The 26,071-nt window shown below is 36.7% G+C and overlaps 1 long non-coding RNA gene across 1 annotated transcript in view; it reads right to left on the bottom strand.

Moving 5' to 3' along the window:
* Window positions 1-26,071, bottom strand: part of LOC139129562 (uncharacterized) — a 39,887-nt gene that overhangs the window by 1,515 nt on the left and 12,301 nt on the right. Inside the window, exons 3-4 of the long non-coding RNA XR_011551614.1 lie at window positions 13,173-13,232; window positions 12,768-12,998 (exon numbers count right to left, since the gene is read on the bottom strand). This is a non-coding gene — a long non-coding RNA (uncharacterized lncRNA). The remainder of the gene's footprint in view (window positions 1-12,767; window positions 12,999-13,172; window positions 13,233-26,071) is intronic.

The following is a 26,071-nucleotide window of genomic DNA, read 5'->3' on the forward strand; positions in this document are numbered from 1 at the left end:
ATCTTACATATTCACCAATCGTTCATTAAGTAACTGTTCAGAAATTTGCCACTTCGTTACCATCATACTTGTATAGTAGTCATTTCAGGTTAAAATGGCGCATCGAAACATTCTTACATGCTTGGTACATACTTGCTTCATTACCTTACTACCATTTCCCACCTTCACACCCGACATGAGGTCAGTGGACTACCAAAGCGAATTCGACTTGTCAGTGATATAATAATAGAATAAGTGTGTTTTACAAAAAACAACGAGTACAGATGTGATTAGTTAAAGATTTTGTGCAATGTGTTGATTGTGTTCAATTTGAAGTGAATGGTGACAATCTCCCACCTTTTATAGATTCATATATTTAGGTAAAATAGGTGACAATATACCTTTTGATTTTAGACACGACATGTTTTATGATGTCCGCCAGGTGGGCATTATTGTTTTGATTCGCTGCTCATTAACACCATGCATGCAAAATGTTTAATGAAATATGGGGGTCTTTTGTTCATGAAGATGAGATATATTGGATAATTTGACAACTTTGACAATGTTTCTTTTGTTTGATTTGATTAAATTCCCCAGCGACTTGCTTTACTACGATCACACATTAGGTCAAAATGGCTCAGTTCCTCTGTTAGTCTATTTTGCATTGTACTAAAAGATAACCGATACGAAAAAATCTGAAAAAGCGAATATCCATTGGAGAATTTACGGTCCACTTCATGTAAAATATATGATCGATTCTACAAATCAAAACCTGTGAAGAATATACAATTAATATAATCAATAAACACCAGTCGTAGTCAATGGCTCATAATAAAATCAAATGTAGTTTTCTTCTATTTACATTTGCATTTCAAAATCCCATGTAAATACCTTCCGCAGGTAAAGTAATCTGATGACCATGGGATATGTCTCATACAAAAACCTTTTGCGAAACACGATTATACTAATGTCATGCTGATAATTGTAGTTTTTATTGATAAATTTATATCCCGATGTCATCAGACTTCTTAAATGACAAGTTGTACGAAAACTTTCCGTCGACAGGGGCTGCATTTTGCAAATTGCATAAAATGCTTGAAAATTCCATTTCGGATTACTGGTAAAAATTATATTAATAGAGTACATATGAAATGGTTTATATGATCACAATTATATTTTTACATTTGTATTATCATTATCATTACTTAACAGAGTAATTACATCATGAAAGCACTTGGATTACTCGTCAACGTCAAATTTGTTAACGTTTTGCATATTTACACTAGAAAGATATTGTGCTGATGGTTATCTACGTATTTGGCCGTTTCCGATATAATCTAAGTGATCTTTTGTATTATTCACACCCGATTCACAATATCTGGCATTTTTTCTTGCACAACATAATTGGTAGGAAGATAATTTATAATGTTTTGTCGAGGAACAGTGAATCTAAGTGTATACTTTATTACTTCTATATTCCCCCTTAAAGTGACAAAGTCCATTCAGCGGGACCAAAATGTTTGTAACACTGTTTCGGTTATACAAGACATGCAAGTGTTATTCTTGGACTTCATAAGTACTGTATAAAATACATATAGTGCATGTGCGACTCTTATTACATACTTCGATGTCTGTGCACATCAGTGCATTGATTTGAATAGGAACATTTGGGGAGTTAGTGGGCCACTTGAACCATTACGGACCGGCTTCCATAGTTACTAGTCCAGTGATGCCAACATACACTATATGAACAATATCGTTGCGTGCACTGCCAGTTTGACTTTCGGTAAAATCTCTTTGATGCTGGTCGATAATGGTAAAATTGCTTGAGAATGCCCTGCATGTAATTTAAATATCATACAGCATTAACTGTGAAGAGGCATGTAATAAAAATCGCCTGCATAATAATAATGATAATAATAATAATAACGATGATAAAATTAGCATTTATTTCTTTAAAAACTCATAACATGACATCTGAAGACGCTGTACACATTTATAAAAAAAATGTCACATTAGAATCAATAGCACAGTTTAAATTGTATTGAAAACTTTCTCTTATAAGTTGTGTTACACGACATTTAAAAGTTACAATTGTTAATACACCGGATTTCTGGCGGAAGCCTATTCCGTAGCCGTTGGGCGCAAATAAAGAAAGATCTGCTACCATAAAACGACATATTGCCTATTGGCCGGTGCAGATCCGTGCGCCTTCAGAAGTTAACCGAAGGGGCCGGCAAGGAGTGCGAGAGAGTAAGAGTAATAAAGCATGGTGCAATATTGTTTACAACCTTAAAAGTTAGACATAAAATCTTAAACTCTATTCAATTGTGTAGATGAAGCAAATGCAAGTTACGCAGGAATTGCTGAATATGGTTTGATTTCTTGGTATTTGAAACCAGGTATGCAGCCAAATTGGCATCAGTTGTAATTTCTTTAGTTTGCAAGCGGGTAAACCAATAAGCAAGCTGTTCCAGTAGTCCAGTCTGGATGTTACAAAAGCAACAGTTGCAGTCTGATCAAGACGTTTGCGTATTGAACTAATTCTCTATACAGCAAATGAAGCTAATTTAGATAAACCGGCGGCATGTGCAGATTTAGATGCCGACGCATTAGGGTGAAATAAAGATTGAATGAATGAATGCTGACACTGCCAACTTGTATATCATAGCGACACGAACGACCCCTATCACTAAATACGGCTAGTTTTCGATTGGGTTTGAACCCACAACATACGGCATCAGTCGCCTAGCGGAGAGGCAACAGAGAGAACCGCTCGGCTAAATCTCCACTCCCAATAAAGAGTGGTTCAATAGCCGGCTAAGTTCTTATATTTTTCTGACTGAGACCGCTCCACACGTTGTTGAGTTCGTGAAGCACTCATGCATGCACGCTCACTATCACACATCGCACATACAACTTTTATCGAAGCGAAGCAACGAATACATTGCTTTAACCGGGCTAACGATAACCTCGGGGACAATTCTGTCCACCAGCAGAGCTATCAACCCAGGGTAGAAAATACGGCTAGTTTTCAATCGGGTTCGAACCCACAACATACGGCATCAGTCGCCTAGCGGAGAGGCAACAGAGAGAACCGCTCGGCTAAATCTCCACTCCCAAAAAAGAGTGGTTCAATAGCCGGCTAAGTTGTTACATTTTTCTGACTGAGACCGCTCCACACGTTGTAGAGTTGGTGAAGCACTCACGCACGCACGCTCACTATCACACATCGCACATACAAACTTTATCGAAGCGAAGCAACGAATACATCGCTTTAACTGGGCGAACGATAGCCTCGGGGACAATTCTGTCCACAAGCAGAGCTATCAACCCAAGGTAGAAAATACGGCTAGTTTTCAATCGGGTTCGAACCCACAACATACGGAATCAGTCGCCTAGCGACTAAAATTATGAGGAAAATTGTATCTCTTCAGTTTTGCTGCAATTAAAGGCTGACATGTTTTTGCATACTCAATGACGAATCTCTTTAATACAGTTCTCAAATTGTTGTATGGGTCAAGGGCCATGAAATAAAGTGTCATAAAGCTGTGAATTATCAGCAAAAATATAGCATCTAAACCTTACATTGTTATGATGCCCACAAGGGTTTGCAATATAAATACTAAAAAGCACAGGCCGAACAAATGATTTCTGGGGAACACCACAATCAAGCAACTGAGCATCCCATCACATAATCTCTGTGTTCTGCCTCTAAGATCTGAGGTAATCAAATCAAGTACAGTACTAACGTTTTTTAACCTACAATGTAGTCTGTGTATTTACGATATCATGATCGATAATGTACTATGCTGCAAAAGGATCAGGGATATTTAGAATTCTATGACAACGTGATCAAGGGCATACAACACATGGTTGTGCACTCGAAGTAGTAGAGCTTTCGTGCTGTGATCTTCTGGGTAGGTGGACGGACATTTAGTATACAAGGTGTTTTCACATAAATATGAATTAATATAAAGTAATGCGGCCCTTTCAGACAGCTAGACAGCTTTTAAATACATCTGAAATTAAATATTCTTATCTATTGCAGATTTATATGACTGAGGAACTTCGCCTGACACAAATTAAGAGTTAAGATTATACCTCTTATATTATTCAAACATTGCTTGAATTGGTATAGGATCCAGCTTTGAAGGTAATATCATTATCTTTCAAAATCAAGAACAAATATTTGGGTCCACCATGCAAATTTCCTTACCAGAAAACCAAATTACTCAAGATTTACCGATATTGAAATTGAAAATGGCTGCTATCCTTGTGTTAACTCTATGGAGGCAAAACAAGAGCTTTTAAATGAACCCCCACAAGTGATATATCAGCAAGAAATTGTACACGTTTGAGAGTCGGAATGTTTGTCCCCGAGGCGCATTATACGTTAAAGGTTCCGCAGGTAAACTACTGATAAATTTTTCGACGTGGTGAAGTTAAAGGAGCTCGAACTGAAGATTGCATTTAAGATTAGATCAGACGGGTGAAAAATTAGCAGGTTCTCGTGAATCTTAACAAATTTTGAACGACAATAATCTGCAAGGGATTTTGTAAAGTGGTTGAGTCCACGTCCGGGTGAACGAACCAAGCAACCCTTCGAATTCCTTCCTGTAATATTACCTACGATGAGAAAGAGGGTCTTAGAATCATGTCGGACAATATAATCACGATAATGCGACGCATGGGTACCAAACAGAGTTGTTGCAATCACTCATTGCGAGCTGATTTAAAATTTTTCATGAACAACAAGACCAGATTTTCTCCACTGCTTTCAAGACTTTGGATGTTTTGAAGTGCTTTGAATAGTCTTCTGTAAACCATGGAGCAAGAACTTTATCCAAAATCTTTGTCTATCACCGGCACCATTTCTTCGATAACTATTCTGAAAGCACTGTTGTATGCACTAACGGGATCAGTTGAGGGACAATCAGTTATGTTTTTTAGTTCTCTGAAAGAACCGGTTTACTTTTACTCGGCGTGGTCTGGTGAACGCAGTTTCAAAATTAAGAGTTGTATGATCGGATGGTAATAACCAATCAGACGCAATGTTTGAACACATAGGTCAGCTTCCCTTAAGATGATCAAATCAATATTATGGCCATGACGAATAGTTGGACCAATCAGTCCTGAGTCAATTTCATAGATTGAAGAAGATCAACGAACTTTCAGTGTCAGTGGCAGCTGGAGAGTCAACATGAATATTTAAGTAGCCGACAATTATCATTCTTCCTTGACAGTGAATGACAATCGCAAGTACGATGACGAACTCATCAAGAAAATTATTGATTGAACTCTTTTGCAGTCAATATATGACGATAACACGAATTAATATATTATAATAAATAGATTTAACTACGACACAGATCCCTTATGAAATAAATATAAACTATGTTTGTAGTAAGGCAGGTAGGTACGTAAGTAGACATGCGTACATACGTACATACTTACATACATACATATATAAATACATACATGGATGGATGGTTGGATGGATGGATGTATGTATGTATGTGTGACCCCTTCCGTCGGTTCGTTGGTGTTCGTCCATGTTGTCTAGCATTGCGTTGTGTATTTTTAATCCAAACCCTGTAGGGTGTCACTATCATACACTGACTTACTCGCAGACATGGTTAAACACTGTAACTGTAATGCCTTTATTGCCTTTCAGTCAGTGGCTCTATCTGTCCATGGCAGTACCTACTCAAGGCATTACAGTTAGAGTGTTTAACCATGACTGCGAGTAAGTTAGTGTATGATAGTGACACCTGCAGGTTTGGATTAAAAATACACAACGCAATGCTAGACAACATCGACGAACACAACCGAACCGACGGAAGGGGTCACATTTGGTGCCGAGACCAGGATGTCCTTGTAGTGTTATGGGTTAGTGGAATTATCTGCCTGTGGATGAGATGGTTTTGTCATTACTGCAGTCAAGTTCATTCTCTTTGAAGACAGACATCTCCGGAACACGATTCACATGTTTTTTTTGCTATGGATAATTAATGTAAGAATGTTCCTAAATTGAGTTTATCAATTCGCAAGTTTTGATATAGAAGTTGGTTGTAAACTTTGAACGGATTGAGTGAATTTGAGAATTGTAATACTTAAATACAAAAAGACAAGTTTTCATTTTCATGATTCAAAATCTGTTCTATTATTCATGAGTTTTTTCTGTTAGAGTGAATTTCTTTCTTGTACATTTAATTGCTATACCACTTGTTGGTTGTCCAGTACAACTTTTCAAGACTCAAGATTGTTTTTGCAATCTGTTCATAACATCTACTGTGCATTTTGTTGTATTAAGGCTGTACTATCCTACGGGTATATTAAGGCTATACCGGCTAATATATTGCCTTAAAGTTGAAGTGTCTATAATACAATTGAAAGATTGTTCTGTACATCTGATTTTATTCAGGTTGCGTTTGTATTGCAGCTTTTCATATATTTTCAAAAATATTTGAAGTGTTTATTGACTGTTTATTGTGAACATTGACAAAATGCAGTATACACCAGGTCCTGGTGATGATTTGTTAACATTTGATTTAGTTGGCCCTGATTCAGTATTACTCCACCTAGTAATAATCAGTCCACATTACCACCACCTAGTCAACATGTTCCTCATATGTCTTATTATGATCAAATGCCTATGTTAGCTCAGCCACCTTTTATACCATCTGAAAATATTGGCTTGCCTAGTGCAACATCAACACAATACAGGCCTATAACAAATAACATGACAGGTGGAAATGTGTATGCTAGTCAACAACAAAATGTAGGTGTACAACCAGGCCAAAGGGAGATTAATTACTGCCCTCCACATTTGCAACCTCCTTTACAGTCACGTGCACAGACTATGCCCACATACAATCAACAGATACAATCATACCCACAGACTCAGCCATGCCCTGAATACATGATTACATCTTCTCATCGAGTACGTGGTGTACCAATCTTCAGTGGTAGTCCAGATGGCAAAGTCTTGGTGGAAGATTGGATTAGAGATATTCAGTACTTGTTTAAAGCGGGCCAATGCCAGAGTCTTTGAAGTTTTCCACGGTTATTCGACATTTAAGTGGTGAAGCTAGGAAGTTGGTCCTCAACTTACCACCTGGTGAATAAACAGTACAACGAGCATTTGATGAACTACGTGCTGAATATGGTGATGGTTTATGGTCAGTAGATCCCATGGGAAATTTCTTTGAACGAGTAGAGCGCCTCGATGAATCTCCTCGCTCATTTGCAAATGCTCTAGAAGATATACCCATGAAATAGGAAAGTAAGCTCAACAATGGTAGACCATTACCAGACAGAGACTACAAACTTACTCATCAGTTGATGAAAGGTCTGCGTGATCAAGAGATATATCAGCGATTAGCACCTATGAGAGTACGTGAGATGACATTTGGTCACCTGCGAAATGAACTCGATTCATTTCGATAGAGGAAAGGATCAGTTTTACCAAACCTAGGAAAAGTCAAGCACAGCCTCATGTATAAAAGGATAATAGTACACCTGTTAAACAACAGGCGGGTAATAGTGCATCCCAAGATAGTCAGCAGTTGTCAGAGGTGACCAAGTTGTTACAAACAATTGCCATGAATCAAGAGGAGCAAAATAAAAGGATCTTAGCGCTGGAAGGTAAAGTGACTGTCAAGAAAAGTAGTAAAGAGTATGTCTGCCATCGCTGTGGTCAACCAGGACATATAGCAAAAAGGCTGTCGCTCTAAGCCACTACCCGCTCAGTCAAACCAAGGAGACAAGTCTTTAAAAGGATAAAGCCTGTGAAAGTGGGACATTTCACAGGTGGAAGTCATCGCAGTCCCAAACATAATAAAGACTGATTCATCTTCTGGCCAACAGAGTGAAGTGGTGAAACAGTTTGTAGGACCACTAAGTGAAACTGAAGTAGAGGTTAATGGTGTTACATGTAAGGCACTTATTGATACTGGATCTCAGGCGACTACAGTAACAGAATCCTACAAAACTCATCCTCAAATTGCAAGCCAGACACCTGAATCTACTGATGTTTTGATAGAAGGGGCTGTAGGTCATGATGTTCCTCATGGTGGTGTGATTCGCCTGGACTTGACATTCCTTGGAAGAACATACACACAGGTGCCAGCATTTGTTGTTCCCAATACAGAGTATCGTCTAGATGTACCATTGCTTGTTGGAACTAATGTAATCCGTACAAGTCAGAACGATTTGAGAGCCCTTCACGGTTACTGTTTTCATGGCAAGGTCAAACGAGCTTCAGATGTGTGGTATACTGCTTACAGAGAACTCGGCAAGTCTGAACTTGGTGGGAGGACAGGTAGAATTGGTCAAGCTAAGTACTGTGGTCGTCGTCCTATGGTAATTCAACCAGGAGAAGAAACTCACATTCCATGACGTGCTCCAAGAGGTCCAGCTGGAGTGCCCTACACAGCTCTTATTGAAGGGCCACAATCAAAGCATTTGCCAATTGAATTTCTGTGGTAAAGTTTTAAATGATGTTCAAGATGGGCGTACCAAAGTGAGAGTGTTCAACTATTTGACCAGACCAGTAACTATTTGGCTAAAAACATATCTGGCTGAAGTACATGCCGTGATTGATGAAGAAGAGTTTCCTGTCTCTAGTCTTCAACCTGATGAGAAGAATGGCAATGTTCAGTCTTCTTCAACTCCTGATGGAACAGGAAGAGGAAGGAAGAAAAACAGAATGAGACACATTTATAAACGGGAACATGCTCCAGTTAAAATCCAACCATCTACTCAGTGTCACAACATCATCAAGGATGAGAAACAAAGTAAATATTCTCTCCCAGATTTGACTGATTCTGCAGTTGAAAATCAAGAACAACTTCACAAGTTGGAAGTCTTGCTTGAGAAGAACTCTGATATATTTTCAAAGCACTCACTCGATTATGGACGAACAGACACAGTTAAACATGAAATACCATTAATTGATAGCCAGCCCTTCCGTCTACCTCCACGTCGGATTCCTCCTGCTCAGTACCAAGAGGTTAAGAAACATATTGAAGATATGGCAGCTGCTGATGTTATTAGACCGAGCAAAAGTCCATATGCAAGTCCCATTGTTGTTGTTGGGAAAAGAGTACTCCTACAATATGTACTAACTATAGACAATTGAATCTGCATTCTATCCGTGATGCTTACCCTCTACCCCGCATTGATGATGCTCTAGAATCATTGGAGGTGCCAAGTATTTCTCGACACTGGATCTCACTGCTGGCTATTGGCAAGTAGAAGTTGAGGAGCGAGATAAACCCAAGACAGCATTCACCACGCCTATGGGCCCTGCCAACGCAGATGCATTGTCAAGGATACCTAAACAGGATGTTGCCCAAACTCTGAAGGCAGTGTGTAATGTATCAAAGTGCACAGATGAAGGGAATCCCATGAAAGAGAATGAATATTGTACAAAAACTGTTCCTTCGTATTCAGACCACACTGCCAGGTATGACATTACAGGATTTGAGATTTTGTCAACAGCAGGATTCTTTGATATTTTAGGTTATCGAAGCCAGACGTTTGTCTAGGAAACCAGGAAGACAACAAATGAAAGATTTAAGTGCAGAAGCTAGGTTGTTAGTTCATCAGTGGGAAAAGTTGGTTACTCGAGATGGTGTTCTTTATAGGAAGATTCATCCACCCCAGGGAACTGAAACATTTCAGCTCGTTTTGCCACTCAAATATAGACAAGATATTTTCCAGAAACTTCATAGTGAAATGGGTCATTTGGGGTTTGATAAAACCTTGGATCTCATACATTCACGCTTTTATTGGCCTAAGATGTTCATACAAGTGAAAACTTGGTGTGACCAGTGTGAAAGATGTTGGCTCAGAAAGCTGCTGTCAAAACAGTCTGAGCACCTTTAGTTAGCGTCACTACATCTGAGCCATTGGAACTAGTCTGCCTAGACTTTTTGACCTTGGAACCTTCAAAAGGAGGTGTTGAAAATGTACTTGTTGTTACTGATCATTTTTTGAGATATGCCCAGGCTTATCCTACATTAAATCAGAAAGCGACAACCGTTGCAAAAGTTCTGTGGAAAAACTTTATGTGTCAGTATGGTTTTCCTCTCAGACTGCATTCAGAACAATGAAGGAATTTTGAAAGTGCTCTCATAAAGGAACTCTGTCAGATTACTAATAAAGTCAAGTCCCACACTACACCATACCATCAAGAAGGCAACGGATTATCCGAAGGTTCAACCAGACATTGCTCAATATGCTAGGAACATTGGAACCATCGCAGAAACGTGATTGGAAAGAGCATCTGGATGCTTTATCTCACGCATACAACTGTACGTGTCATGAATCTACAGGCTATGCACCGTTTTATTTGATGCTTGGATGAAATCCTCGTCTTCCAGTAGATGTCATCTGTAATACATCATCTGAGACAAAGGACCACTTGGATTACAGTGAATATACCAAAGCTCTTCATGAAAGATTACAGACTGTATATCGAGAAGCTTGTGACCAGACCAAATAAAGCCAGATCAAAACAGAAAGACCAGTATGATAAGAAAGCAAAGGTGGACATTCTTTCAGTTGGTGATCGTGTATTGGTGAAACTAAAAGAAGTTGGTAAACACAAGATTGGAGACCGCTGGGAAAAGACCCCTTATCTTGTTGTAGAGAAGAGGCCAGATCTTCCTGTTTATGTGGTTAAGAGTGAGTCAGTAGGTACAAAACATGTCTTACACCGGAACATGTTGAAGCAGTGTTCATTCCTCCCTGTTGAAAGTGAGGAGACTACAGAAACAAGTTACTTCAGCAGTGATCCCGTTCTGAAACCTGTTGAGAGAGATGAAACTGAAATCATGGACTGTAAAGAAGGTGATGCCATAGAGTTGATTGTTTCTAGAAATGATAGTCCAAAGGTACTGCATCCAGTTGTTGTCCAGCAGGAGGATGGTGCTGTTTCCAGAATGCCGGTAGTTCAGTTACCACCTGTACAACATCAGAAACCAGTGTCAACTAATATCCAAGAAAACAATACAGCATTGCCTCAGCAAATCACACAAGCTTCTAGTGCATCGACACAGTCTAGTTATGGTGTTCCTGTAGATGGTACTGTTTCCACACAGACTCCCAGAACACACATTACACATGATCACACAATGCCAACACATCCCTCAGAAATTTCATCATTAGATTCCAGTGGGTTCACACATCCTATTTCCATCACTTCTGATAATTTGCAAAATGAGTGTGATGTAACTGATAAATCTATTGAAATACGGAAACCTCCAGAGAAATATGGATTGATTATGTCTTTAATGAGTGAAGTAGCAACAGCAGTTTAATTTCGTAAACCTTTGTATCAGTTTGGAAATTGCTGAAAATGACGGGCCGTCATTTTTCAAACCGGGGGAGTATGTGACCAAGATTTTTGATAAAATGTAAAATATAGTTTCTTTTGCATTGTAGTTATCAGCAACACGCATACTTTTCGTAATGCATATCATAAACTGTTACATCATTGTAAGACGCCCTCGTGAGGCAGAGAGGTGACATTGGCTCTTTGCTAACATGGCTGCCTTGAGTAGGTTGGTAACTTTCTGTCACTGTTTACAATCGCTCATAAAAATGTGTAATCTTTGACATCCGAGTCTATTACTGATGTTGAATTGATATTTCGTGTCTAGAGAACTCTCAACTGTAATATTTATAAAGGATGTTCAGGATTTCGTGAATTTTGACCATTTCTTTTGAGTGGATGGATTTGTTATTGATAGTCAAATGTTGCATTGTAGTGCTATGGCCGAGCTGTTGTTTGTCATATTTGTCATTGCTGCCGTCAGCTATTTGAACTTTCTCAGCTTTAAGCCTTGAACACATTGATGCTCAGTTACCTAAGTAATATCCTCTGCTTTCTCAGAATTACTGTAAACAGTTTTGACGAGTTTGGAAACAGTCCATTTTGTTAGGGTCAGTACAGTTACTGCGAAACATGCCGCAATATGATTCTGTTTGCCGTGATATGCGTTTTTGAACAGATATTGTTATTTTTGGTTGAAGTTAGAATGATATTTTGATACAGATATTTTGTCGACTTGTGTAAATAAGTATTGTAATTCTCTCTTTGCTAACATGGCTGCCTTGAGTAGGTACTGCCATGGACAGATGGAGCCGCTGACTGAAAGGCAATAAAGGCATTACAGTTACAGTATTAACCATGTCTGCGAGTAGGTCAGTGTATGATAGTGACACCTTACAGGGTTTGGATTAAAAATACACACCGCAATGCTAGACAACATCGACGAACACAACCGAAGCGATGGAAGGGGGTCACATATGTATGTATGTATGTATGTATGTATGTATGTATGTATGTATGTATGTATGTATGTACGTACGTATGTATGTATGTATGTATGTATGTGTGTGTGTGTGTGTATGTGGTGTGTGTGTGTGTGTGTGTGTGTGTGTGTGTGGTGTGTGTGTGTGTGTGTGTGTACGTACGTACGTATGTACGTACGTACGTACGTGCAGTTAGGTTGGAAAGGTATTTATGTGAAATGCGCAATAATTCACATTTACTCAAGAACTTACAGACATTTGATATGGTAGACATTGCATATGTTTATGTCACATCGGTCTCTCTCATATTAATTGATTTCCATGTGTTGGGTATCTTGCCGTTGTCACAGAACATAGTTCTGTTAATTAAGTAATCAGCGAGTATTTTTCGTACCCATGTTATCATAGACTTTTTAGCTTTGTTTTGATAATGTAGAAAACTGCATTCATTATTTACATACCACGAAATGCAGGATATTGGGAAACACCTCGTTTTTGGGCCTTTTTTTTATTTTCAATTAAAGCAGTCATTTCACTCTGGCTTTCTTGCGTTCCTCCTCAAGTAATGCAGCATTGTGCTCATAAATCTTCTTGCTGTTCGCCATGGCTTGTTTTTGTTTAATATGCATCTCTTCATTGTCGATTGTCTGATGGTGCTTTTGTAGCTTGAAATACATGTCCCAAGCATTGTTCTGAAATGAGACATGTAAACAAAATTCGTGATATAAGTATTTTGAAACAAATTGTATTGATTTTATAAGATGTTGAATAAATGAGTGCAGAGTTTTTAATTATCGCAATAATGATCGAAAAAATCGAAAAAACACAACTACACTAAACCGAAAAAACGTAAAAAAACAAATTACCTCTCGATCAGCAGCACATCTTATTAAACGTACCCTCTCATCATGTAGTATTTCTTCCTCCTGTAATTGACATAACGTAAGTAACACAATCGTCAGTAACATCAATTATAATCATACATAAAATTTTCATATATACGACTTGTTCATCGGACGTTTTGGACCAAGTTCCAGGAGCGGCGAGTGAAAATTAAAAAAAAAATTTTTTTAGACTGAAGGTAAATTCGGTTCTCTGGCATTTTTGCACATATGCAGACAAGGCAAGCTAATTGTTTCCCTTTTTACCAGAAATATCTCAGACAAGAAACACTGATACTGGTAACTGAGTTCAATACTATATTTCCCAACAATAACATAGGCCATTACATTCACAGTTAGTGTTTGCACAACATATTCTGAGTATTTCAACATTCTCTCAGAATAAAACTGAAATGTACAGCAAATCACTGAAATCCAACAATTAGTATTGTCCTTTAATATCATCCTGGTGGGACCTAGCATCTGAGTTTTTCATTTTACTTTGGCTCCATTATTTGGTCTCTTTACCACTGTCTCTACACATTTTATGCAATGGTCTAACAACACTGTACTGTGATCGGAGTGAAGTTATATAGTCATCATTCAGAAGGCTGTCTTGTACTCCACAATAGAAACAGCAAGCTTCAAATGATACTTTAATATCAACGCAACCATGTGTTTTGTCATTGCCGTAAATTTTTATACTTTCGATGCAATTTTCATTCAATCAGATGCACCATCCATCTGCTGTCACGATCTTGTTGAACAAATCGCCGAACGTAATATCAGGACAAACACTGAATAGCGTCTTCGAACTAACTGTTGGCCATCATGTCGAATGTTGGCGATCAAATTAATACTCATGATGTGACATGTACTACCTTTACAAAAAGAGGAAATTTCTGGCCAAATCGACCCACTTTGCGCCGTGATTCGCCAAAATCAGACGTCACAACAAGGTGTTTGTGGTCAACTATTAAAGCCCAAACACGTCGGAAGTCTCATTCAAAATCCCGTGCCCGCGAAAACCCGACAAAGTGTAGGGCGCCACCAGCGGCAGTACTAAAAATATTTGTAATGCGGAAGTAAGAATTTGCCGCGACCCCCCCAAAAAAATTCCAAATATACCAAAGTAGAAGCGGCGATTCCGATGAACAATTATTTTTTCTTCCTGGCCTAACTATTTCTTTCTCGCAAATGACAACAGACATAATATGCACATCGTATACAATGATTCATTACTTTAGCATGATTTAAGTTTGGAATTCATTTCTTGAAGGAAAGGGACTTGAGGACTATATTACTCTAAACCTGTATTTAGGAACTTGCAATGTTATTTCAACGTCATTTCACAAAAATTAGCATGTAGATTGCTAACTAAGTAAAGCAAATAGCAACCGTTATGGAAATAGCACTTTTGCCAAACTTGAACATAAAGAAAAGTAATGGTACCTTTTTTAATCATTGTCTATGATAATAATCTATACTCCAAATAAATGCTACGAATTATTGCATGGTAAGAATACCATTAAGCATTGAGTATAACAACAACAAAAACAAAAACAACAATAATGATGATAATAATAATAATAATAATAATAATAATAATAATAATAATAATAATAAACTTTATTTCAACTCGATAGCCTTGATATTTATACGACTCTTTTCACAGAGGTCAAGCACAAAGAAATCTTGTACACAAAAGACAAAGTACAGAGATAATAACAACATTACAACCCTGAAAGGTTTCATGTAAAAGTGTCGAAAAAGCTTCGTCGATAAAATGTGTAACAAACCTGCTTAAAACCCTTACACTTTTACAACTTCTTATTGTTGTAGGCAAATCGTTGTACAGGTTAGTAGCAATATTGGAAAAGACTGCTTTAATAATTCGGCTATTCAAAAATGGAGCTTGTAATGCTTTATTACTGACAGATCTAAAAGATCTACGTTGATCATATTCTGTCATCATGTCTTTGATGTATGGAGAAGACAGGCAGCCACAAATGGCCTTTTGATCAGAGACTTCTAGGTTTTACTTATAGCGATAAGATAGTCTTTACTATTGTAGAAGTGTAAACATTTCAATGGATGAGGTACCAATGTTATATTTCAACATCAGTCGGATTTGCTCGCTTTAAAAGACAGTTCAACTGATTTATATCCTTTTGACTAGAACAACCCAAAATACTAAAAACAATAATCAAATGTGGTAAAATGAAACTCATAAAACTGACGCGTTGTTGAAAGTGGTAAAAATGCTTGATTCTGGCAATAAGATACAGTTTACTCTTTATTTTTTCATATTATATCAACATATGATGTCAATGATAAATCACCCTGATTCTTAACTCTAACAGTTTTTCACATTCTACATGTAAAATATCATTGTCATCAATGTGAAATTTCAGCATTTGACTAGCACAGTCAAGGGCGACCTTTTTGCCATGTGGTGATCAACATGCATTTAGTTTTTCGGTGTTCAGGCACATTTTGTTGTGTGTTAGTTTAATTAATTATTGGTTAAGATTTCAATGAGAACAATCGAGAACGGGATATTCCATGGTGTGATCTTATTTAATCTTAAGAAACAATCAAAGACTGGCGGGAAAATTACCACGTGATAACTTTTGTAATTATGTAAGTCTTGAGATGTATTTAACTTTGTAGAGAGCTTAGACTAGAGGACTTGAGATCAGACCTTTGACGGTGAACGACACGGTCGCCATCTTGTAATAAAGTATACGGTTGTGTTACAATCTACATCTTGGTGTGTCAGCTTCAGTTACTGAAAGCATCCAGACTGGTACCCCAACACGTATTCCCCTAACTGCAAGCGCAACAAATTGGTGGGAGAATCCGGAGTAAACTGAAGCAATACGACTATATGATTCTTAGATTATTCTGGTAAATTAACAAGCGACAAGAACTAGACATGGCAGAACAAGCAGAAATACCACTAGGTGTACCATTGAACCAGCAGCATGATCAGCTATATGGTGACCTCCAGCAGCGCATCGAGAGTTGCTTCAACAGGTGCAGGATTTGCACAACCATGAGCGAGAAGACCAGGTCGCCAAAATGGACGCTCTAGGTAGGCAAGTTAACAATTGAGTATTGGAGCAAATATCAGCCTCCCAGATAATTTGCTGGCCCAAGGTATAATTTCCCAAGCACTTCTCAGTTCTCTTCCTCGATCGTTTTGGTGAGAAAATTGTCAGTGGAATATCGTTTTTGTATAGATTATTGCAGATTCAACTCAGTTATAAAACAATGTATTTCCTATGTGAAACCTTACAGAGTCTCTTCAAATGATCAGTGATAAAAATCCCAGTACTTTTCGACTTTAGACATGATGTCCGGTTATTGACGATCGAGACACACACAAAAGTGCCTTTGTCTGTCATGATGGTTTGTATGAATTAATCGACTTCCCCAAGGTATGAGAAATTTGGCAAATTCTTTTCAACGTACTGTGCAGTTTATTTTCAGGAATATGTAATGGCATTATGTATTGGTGTATATTGAGTATTTGATATCTTCTCAAGGACATTTGAAGAACACTTACAACATCTGGATGCGGTTTTGTCTCGACCTCCATGAGGCTGGATTGAAACGTCGTCCGCAGAAGTGTTCTTTTGGTAAGAAACAAGTTAAATGTCTTGGTCATATCTTCAACAAAGATAAAATTTCTGTTGATTCGAAAAAGGTGAGTGCTGTCAGAGATTTCCCCATCCCAAAAAATGTTTCTGAAGTACGTGCATTTCTAGGATGTGTTGGCTTTTATCGTCATTTTATTTAAGATTTTGCAAAGATTGCTTGTCCCGTTTACAAATTGTTGAAGAAGGAGGTTCTGATTTCACATCACTGTTTTAAACACAAGTGGAACTAATTTTGGATAATCGGATGGTCAAGTAATGTCGATTTAGTCTGCAAATGTAACTCATCTGCTTTTTCTTTTTAAGTTACATAATTGTTTTTTTTGAGTAATTTGTAATGTTGCAACATTCAGTTTACGGCACCTAAGAATTTGAGAAATTTGGAAAATATGAAAATCCAATTATCCAAATTAGTTTCAATCGTGTTTTAATGGTTGCACTTACTTAAACTTCATTTTCCGTTGCAAAATTAATGTTGATAATCAGACATGTAAGCAGCTGACTAGCTTAGCCTTCGCTCATTGTCAAATACTTGTCTGTTTACTTGTAAAAAGATATAAACTGATGCCGACAGTGTTCTAATAATTGTGTTTACTCTGGAAAGACCAGAGCCCGTGTTATGTTTCTTAATAAGTTAGGGTTCTATATGCCTTTGCTAAAACCAACCTTAGTTGTGATTTTCTAACCGAACCAATGATAAGTAAGGCGGGAGCTTTTTAACCTCGACTATCAATGCATTCATTGTGTGATTCACACATTACTTTCGAGGTTGATATTGAATCTACTGTAGAAATATTTAATCCATGATAAGTCATATTTTATATATCTTCAGAAAAACACTTTAGGTTTAGAGTAAAGTGACTTACAGAAGATATTGCCAAAGTTACTCAGGTTTTCTAAACGTAAAAAGGGGAAGCTCCACACACCATACTATTTTGAGGATGTTCAGTTTTCTCGTACATTACTTTTTAATATGTGTATTTCTTTGTTTAATAAATTTTTGGACTCAGTGTTCGTGTACTACAATGATTCGCGGTGGGTCTGTAGTTTCAGAAATCATTCGTGATCGATTTTAGTGTGCATTTCGAAACTCTTAAATGCGAGTTCTTCGTCAGTCTCTTAATATTGTTATACCAATTTGTTCGTGTATGACCTCTAGAATTTCATTTGTTCATTAAGGTACCAAACTAGTATTAATATATTGAGATCTGAATCCAATCCTGTGTGAGATTTGATATTTTTAGTATCTATGTATGGCCTGTTTTCTTTTTTTGGATGTTGTTGTTTGTTCTTTACTTAATATGTTTATTTGTTTGTTTTTTCTCTTTTTCATTGTCCTTTGCGTTGATTTTGGCTCTTACTACGAGAAATTCATCTTTTAAGTTTTGTTTGTCTTGTATGCCACTATTGGCTTTCAGGGAACAAGAAATGAAGACGTTCATCGCTTTCAATTATTTTCCATGTGTAAGTTGTTATTTGGCTTCTTCTTTGAAAGGTCCCACTGCATGAAAACCCAATAATTCAGATAAATTCACATTAATGAGTTGCCTGTATTATAGTATAATACACATGAATTCACATGAATCCACATGAATACAGGCTTGCTGAATGCAAAAAATGGATTCTGACTGTATCATCTGTATATGCACTCTTCAGCTAAAATACAGGCAATAATCCATGTTAATACAGTAAGTATTATAGGGTTTTTATGCAGTGTCCGAGGAGATTCTTTGCTTGTTGTATTTGGTCTCTTTCTGTTAGAGCTTGTATTTCTTGTAAGACTTGAACACGATTGGAACTAATTTGGGATGATTTGATTTTCATATTTTGCTAATTACTTAAAAATTTTACGTGCCATAAACCTGAATGTTGCAATATCGGAAATCACTCATAAAAAGTGTATAATATAAAAAGAAAAGCAGATTAGGTAACATTTGTAGATTAAATCTACATTATTTCACCATCCAATTATCCCAAATTAGTTTCAATCGTGTTCTTTTGTGGTAGCTTCTTTTGCCAGTTATTGGGCCGGTTATATTTGTGTTCGGGCATGTAATTTGCAACCAGTTTGGTCAGATGTCGACCAAATAGTTGTACAGTTGCTACCACAATAGGATAACCTGGTACGCAAGCTTTTACCCGTATTTGCAGACCTTTTGGTACTATTCAGGTTTAAATGAGACTACTGAGTGCTTCTTCTTGTTTGTGTATTGTGTTGAGAGAGCTGTATTGGGCACGGAGTCTACTTTTACCTCGTAGTAGACTTTTTGTTCCAACACTTTGTCCAATATTATGGAAGACAAAAATATGATACATATTGAAAGTAACATAGAAAAATAATGAACATCCACAAAAATAAGATAGTGTTTTTGATCTACCTTCCCTTTTTTACTGCAGCACCAATTCATTTACCATAATTGTAGAATTGGTTATAATCTACTTCGGTACATTTGAGCCTTCCTATAAAATAGGGGTTTATGTGTTAATTTATGCAAAATTAGTATTTAAACTTATTCATTAGGATAACTAACCTGTTTTTATTGAAGCACTAAAAGAATTGTGCTTAACTAGCAGACTTTCACAACATAAAGCCTATTTCTATTGCTTCCATTGGTAATTTGTTATAATTTGGCGGCCATTTTGTTATGCTAATTATCTAAAATTACTCAATACTGACAGAGATCCAGTAACTATTTTTTTTCACTTAGGTCATCTTGACTAGCAAATCCGGTTTTAAAAAAAACTTAAGACCCTAAAACAAGGTTCAGGACAAAAAGGGCTTTGGCTGCCTGACTATATGCAAACAAGGCGTCTTTCCTTTTCAAAGTATTGTTTTGTTTTGTTTTTTTTTTTGGTGAAGTGTTGAAGTTATATGTTGTTGAAGAGGTAAGTGTATAGGAATTTGGATGTTTTCTTGTTTATCTCCCCTCAGCTGGCTAGGAATGCCGGTGCTAGTGATCCGTAAGTGATACGATGGTCATTGGATTTGACCGAATGGCTTGAGGAATTTATTGAGACTGGTACCTCAACTCGTAATTCCCCTAAATACGAGCGCAATAGTAGTGTCATCAGCAAACATCTCTTCATCACACCCAACTGTATGTATAGGCATATCATTATTGTACAACAGAAACAGCAGCGGACGCAGAATTGACGCATGTCACATTTGAATACTTTGAAAACCACACGCTATTTCCGATTTGCCAGTTACGACTTGAAAAAATGAGGGCATCATCTCTTACTATACAAAATCTAATTTTTCGAAATCAAATTAAGGAACATTCAATTATTACAGCCGGGGATGGCCGGAAAAATCCAGGGGGTCACCTTAAATTTGAAAACTGCAAAGTTTGGGGAGGGGGAGGTCATGTATTTTCAAACAGCTAAGAGGGGGGTCACTTAATTTTCATAAGTATATGTCCCGTCAAAAAGCAGTTTCAGTGTTCAGAAATATTCTGGGAGATAAAAATGATTCGCCGCATGATTTCATTCTCTGAATTCATTTAACTGTAAATCTAAACAAAGCATAATTATCCGTCACATGAACATCTTGTTTTTGCAACCCTGAGTCTTGAAGACAGGCTATCATATCTCGTAAAGAAAGCCTTCTTTTACAAGAATGGTACTCATAGGTATGAATACATTGCCATCAAGCGCAACTTAGGCTATTTCACCAACAACAGTGATGCCAAACTCAAATACAGTGATGTTGAGGTGATTCAAATGCTATATTTCCCAATTGACAACATATTTATCAAGTTTGCTAGCATGACATTCAGGCAAACCATAGGCATTCCCATGGGCACAAACTGCGCCCCACTTCTTGCAGACTTATTTTTGTATTCGTATGAAGCAGATTTCATGCAATCACTTCAGAAATCTGGGTGTCAAAGGATTGCCAAGCGATTTAACAGCACTCACAGATATATTGATGATCACATCAGTTTAAGCAATCCTGGTATATCCAATTATCTACACCACATCTACCCAGATGATTTAGAAATAAAGGTAACAATTGAAAGTGTGGACTTGGCATCATACCTAGATGTATTGTTTGAAATTAGACATAATACACTATATACTGAGCTGTATGACAAAATAGACGATTTCAATTTTGAAATCATAAACTTTCCCTTTTTGTCGAGCAATATACCATCATCTCAAGTTATAGTGTGTATATTTCACAACTCCTCAGATACAGTAAAGCATGCCATTCATATGAAGATATGAAGACTTTCGAGTTAGACACAGCCTATTAGCTCAAAAGTTAGTGAGGCAAGGATTCTCAGAAAGTAGATTAGTGAAATCATTTAAGAAGTTCTACGGTAGATACGGAGATGTTGTATCAAAATATGACCTGTCTGTTTCTCAAATGATGAGTGACAGCATACCAAATTTTGACTCACAAAAGTAATTTGGTGAATCACCAAATAACAATGAATTTGTCGCGCTGGGTCAATCTTGTCGGGTGCGGCTAGCTGGCAGGGTACGCGTACCCATTCCGGACACCTGGTACCACCACTATTTCGTGGTTCAAGATGGCCCCATTGCCTTTGTCATCATCTATATGTTCCTTGGACCTGGTAAATTTCATAGTTTACCTTGAATGATAACGATTATTGAACCTGATTTGATGTCTATTGCCTTATTGGAAATCAAGCTCACTCAGGGCAATGGACTATTCCTATTACATGCATGTTAGAGATATCGCAAGTTTTGTCAGGGAAATTATTTAACAGTTACCTATAGACTTCTAGTACTAGTACTAGTGAAATTATACTTTTTGGTGAATTTCCAATATCATAATTGTTTTCAACATCTAAACTTTCAAATACTTTATTTGAATCAACTACATTTGTATCAATTATCAAACACACAGTACAATAAATTACCAAAAATTTTCTTTGATTTGTATCCTTGAAGGTTACTTTTCTTAAAACTTTTTCAGTTCTGTATGTAAGCACTAATGTGCAGCATCAGAATAACTTTTAAATAATATCTAGTAAAAGTTGAGATATTTCAGTTAAAGTTTCAAAATACCACTCAAACAACAATAAAAGTCACATACTTTAGGTACTACAAATGCCTTGCTTTTTAGGCAGCAAGTTATGACGAACTGAAGGGGTCATTCTCTAAGGAAACTTAGCATGCAATTTTTTTGTTACTTCCATTGCAATAAATAATATATCCTTTTGTTTCATAAAACAGGTGCAACAAGTCTCCCTACTTTCCATCACATTATTCTGTATGGCTGAAGACACAATCTCTGGCAAATTTCACAAAAATGCTATCTCCTCTCTCAATTACGCATAATTTTCCAAATTATTAAAAATGAGAATTGAGAAGAATGGTGTGCATAAAAGGTACGTTTTCAAAATTTTGATAAATAGTCTGTGAATTTGTCTAGACATGGAAGACATAGTAGACTTCACTCAGGTATCTCCGAGGATACAAATCGCAACGTATTATGGGAAATCTACAGTACTGTGAAAGCACAAATTGATTAAGTTTAGCATTGTAAAAGAATATTCATATTTTTCTTATATAGTCCGAATTCAATGTATAGTGAATCAACATTTTGGTGAAATTCTAAAATCCCATTTCTTGCACACATATCAACCTTTAGCCATCCTAGTCTCACTAAGGACTTTAAAACGAATTATCAAACGTCCATATATACACAAATTAGATCATTTGAGCTAGAAAAAATTCATAGTTTCCTCATAGACTACAATGTACAGTGAATCAACATGTCGGTGAAATTCTAAAACCCAATTTCTTGCACAAATATCTATTTGTAACCACCCTAGTCAATCAAGTACATTAATATTAATAATCGAGCGTATATAAATACACAGGTTTACCTATTTTTGTATTGGAAAAAAAATTACTCTTGGTTTCCTCATAGATTCCCATGTACAGTGAATCTACATTTGGTGAAATTCCTAAATCACAGCGATCACATCCATTTGTTTTCACCCTAGTTTAATCAAGTACTTTAATATTAGTAATCGAGAGTACCTAAATACACAGGTTACCTATTAGTATTGGAAAAAATATCATTCATAGTTTCCTAATACACTCCATGTTAGTGGATGAACATTTCAGTTAAATTTCAAAATAAGATTTCTTGTATACATATTATGTAACTTTAACCATCATATTATAATCAATTACAATTATGTTAATTATTCAAACTTTGTATATGTACAAGTAAAGCAAGTTTTTTCATTAGAAAACAATGATTCACACTTTTATCATAGACTCCCATGTATAATGGATGAACATTTTTGGTGGAATTCTAATATCAAAATTTTAGTCCACATACCAGTTCAAACAACCCTATTCCAATTAAGTACATCTATGTCAAATATAAAATATCTACAAATGCATAGATATAGTTAACGTTTTGTATGAAAAATGTTACCTACTTTTCTCATAGGCTACCATGCATAGTAGATCAACATTATATACAGTTGATTACCAATTAAATCCAAATATCAAAACTTTGTACACACACCTTTGTGCAAAAATATTGTGATACAGCTGTAATATCTGTCCAATTCCTTTGAGGGGTAATTTCAAAAATACAGCAAATCAGGAGGGGAAATACGAACATTATACCTTGTGTGTTTGTAAGGAGGATCATTTGAAAAAATTTGAGATTTTTTTTTTGAATTCTATCTCCCCTCCAGAGGTGTTTGTGTGTGCAGTTTACTCAAGCACTGTTTGGGGGCGGGTCTTGAAATTTTTGTCATCTTAATGGGTGGTCACAGATATTTTGGTGCAATGGATAGGGGGGGGGGTCACGTATTTTGATTGATGCACAGGAAGAATTTGCCTGTCCAGCCCGGCCATAATACTTGACCGCTCCCTTAGTATTGTTAACGAGATCGAATGCTTTTCTTAAGTCTGGAAATATTACACCAACTAATGCTTTTTGTCGATGTAACTCAGCAGGAATCTAGAAGTGAAGTAAGAACAGACTGGCATGAGTGAAAAGCTCTAAATCCAGATTATTTGCCATAAAATAGATTATCTTGCTAACAAACAATTAATGATTATGGCTGTGTCCATCACACACTTTGGACAAAACAGGTAAAACACTCGCTGGTTGATATTCACTTAAACTCCAACCTTTATGTAATGGAGTCATCTTAGCACAATTGCATAGGTTGGAAACGTACCCGAGCGAACGAAAACATTTAAAATACCTGTTATACATTGGGCTATGCGTCTGCTGAAATGACTAAGAATTTTGCCGGCAACTCATTCAAATCAACAGCCTTCTTGTATCAAGTGACTATGGTGCTTTTCAACGAACGCTGTGGTTACTTCTAGAATGCAGAAAGATCATTGAGAATTTTTGTTCATTGATAAAAATATTTAAGTTTGTCTAGAAAGCAATTTTATTCTTCATGCTTTTGGTCACATATTTATCAAAAACTGACGAAAATCAATCATTAAGACTCCTAGCAATGGAACTTGGGTTAGTTAATTCGTTATCATTTATCATACCCAGAGCTTTGAGGACTTGTTACCTGGGACGAGCTCCCGTAAATGGTTCCAGAGGTCCCTAATTGCACTTGACCTTTTCCAGCATTGACCGATATTAAACGCATTTAGACTGACAAATGAGCAATTTCACTCTATTTCTCCATAATTTACAATTTTCAAAAAGTTTTACTTTTTGTCTATTTTAACCCTCTGAGAAATGGCAGTGGATATTTCGTCAGACCACCATTCAGCTCGCAGTTTGTAGCTGCCTCACTTTTCCTTGATTGGGTATTGACTCGGTACATTGTTGTCAAAATTTTCACTGTCATGTGTAGTACGGCACATCTGGACTAGGCAAGCAATCAATGCAATTCCAAACACTTTCATCCAGCAAAGCGCTTGCTAATTCATGAATATTAATGTCGACACAACTTTATTCGGACCAAATTCCACAAAAAGGTCCTTCAAGGGTATAGAATCAAAGTCCAATTATCTGCTCTTAACACATTCCACATTGACCAAAATACAGTGTACATCACCCGTCAGTAACAACAACATGATATTAAAATAATTTAAGGTTTTGAGCTTAGTTTAAATAATAAACACTATTTTGTCAACTGACTTTTTTTAGGTGAATATATCGAATATCACACTGTTGATTCTGGCACTTTTGAACATTAAATTTTATTGGCTTTGTTTTGAAAATGTGTTCCCACAACGAGGAAAGACTATGTCATATATATGTCAATGTTACTTTGTTAGTCAGGCTAGCCGAACATACTTGCAGTCATGTGGTATTACATATGAAATATTCATTGATATAGGTGCACTTACATTGCTGTATTCCTATAGTATACAGTTGTGTAATACACCTGTATTTATCTGAACTGTACTTATACTATACTGTTTTTTCAATGGCTTTTATAGATGTTACAGGAAATACCAAAATCAACGGCTTGCACTTTTTCCTTCAATATTCTGAATGCTATTTGTCTTGAGTGAAGATATTAACGGAGAAAGGTTTAATATTCGAGCCGCGGTTGCTCAAAAATTTGTGGTAACCAGCAGGATGATGGTTCAAGACAGAAATATCTTGGCCAATTTAATTAGTAGACAAAGTATCTACTTACGGCATACTCCCTCGATTCAGTAATGCCGATTTTCTTGCAAATTTTGATGACATATAAAATATGGACTATGCTAGTTTCGATTGTTTGTGTGATCCGTTGAGGTCATTCTGGAATACAATGATGTATATATGCATTGCAGGAAAACAGTGTTGATAGCATCTTAATTCCATTGCATGGTACATGAAAAGTTTATTCACCTCGTTGAGTTTGTTATTTTTACCATTGTGCAGCGCAAAGCATTGTTACATGGTTATACATGCTTTGATTTATATATTTTTCTGTTTGTCAGAGTTGTGCATACTGGGAGATATCTCCTTAATCAAATGTTGTTGATCCCCAATTTCTTGTCTTTCCATAACGCAAATATTTGCTTATTTTTGTATCAAACATTCACACATGAATTTTAAATGGTTGAGGCAGCGACATAATACTCAAAGCAGAGAAGTACGTCCCTATTAAATTTTTACAATTCGTGCCTCAGCACTGCAATGGCATTCATCAGCAATTCTTTATAATAGTTTTGAGTGAAAGATAATATGGTATTTTCTCGTGTAACCCGGGCTATGATACAAAGTATATGATTAGATCTGCCGTG

The sequence above is a fragment of the Ptychodera flava genome, chromosome 3 (genome assembly GCF_041260155.1).
Source record: "Ptychodera flava strain L36383 chromosome 3, AS_Pfla_20210202, whole genome shotgun sequence".
In the NCBI taxonomy this organism is placed as follows: domain Eukaryota; kingdom Metazoa; phylum Hemichordata; class Enteropneusta; family Ptychoderidae; genus Ptychodera; species Ptychodera flava.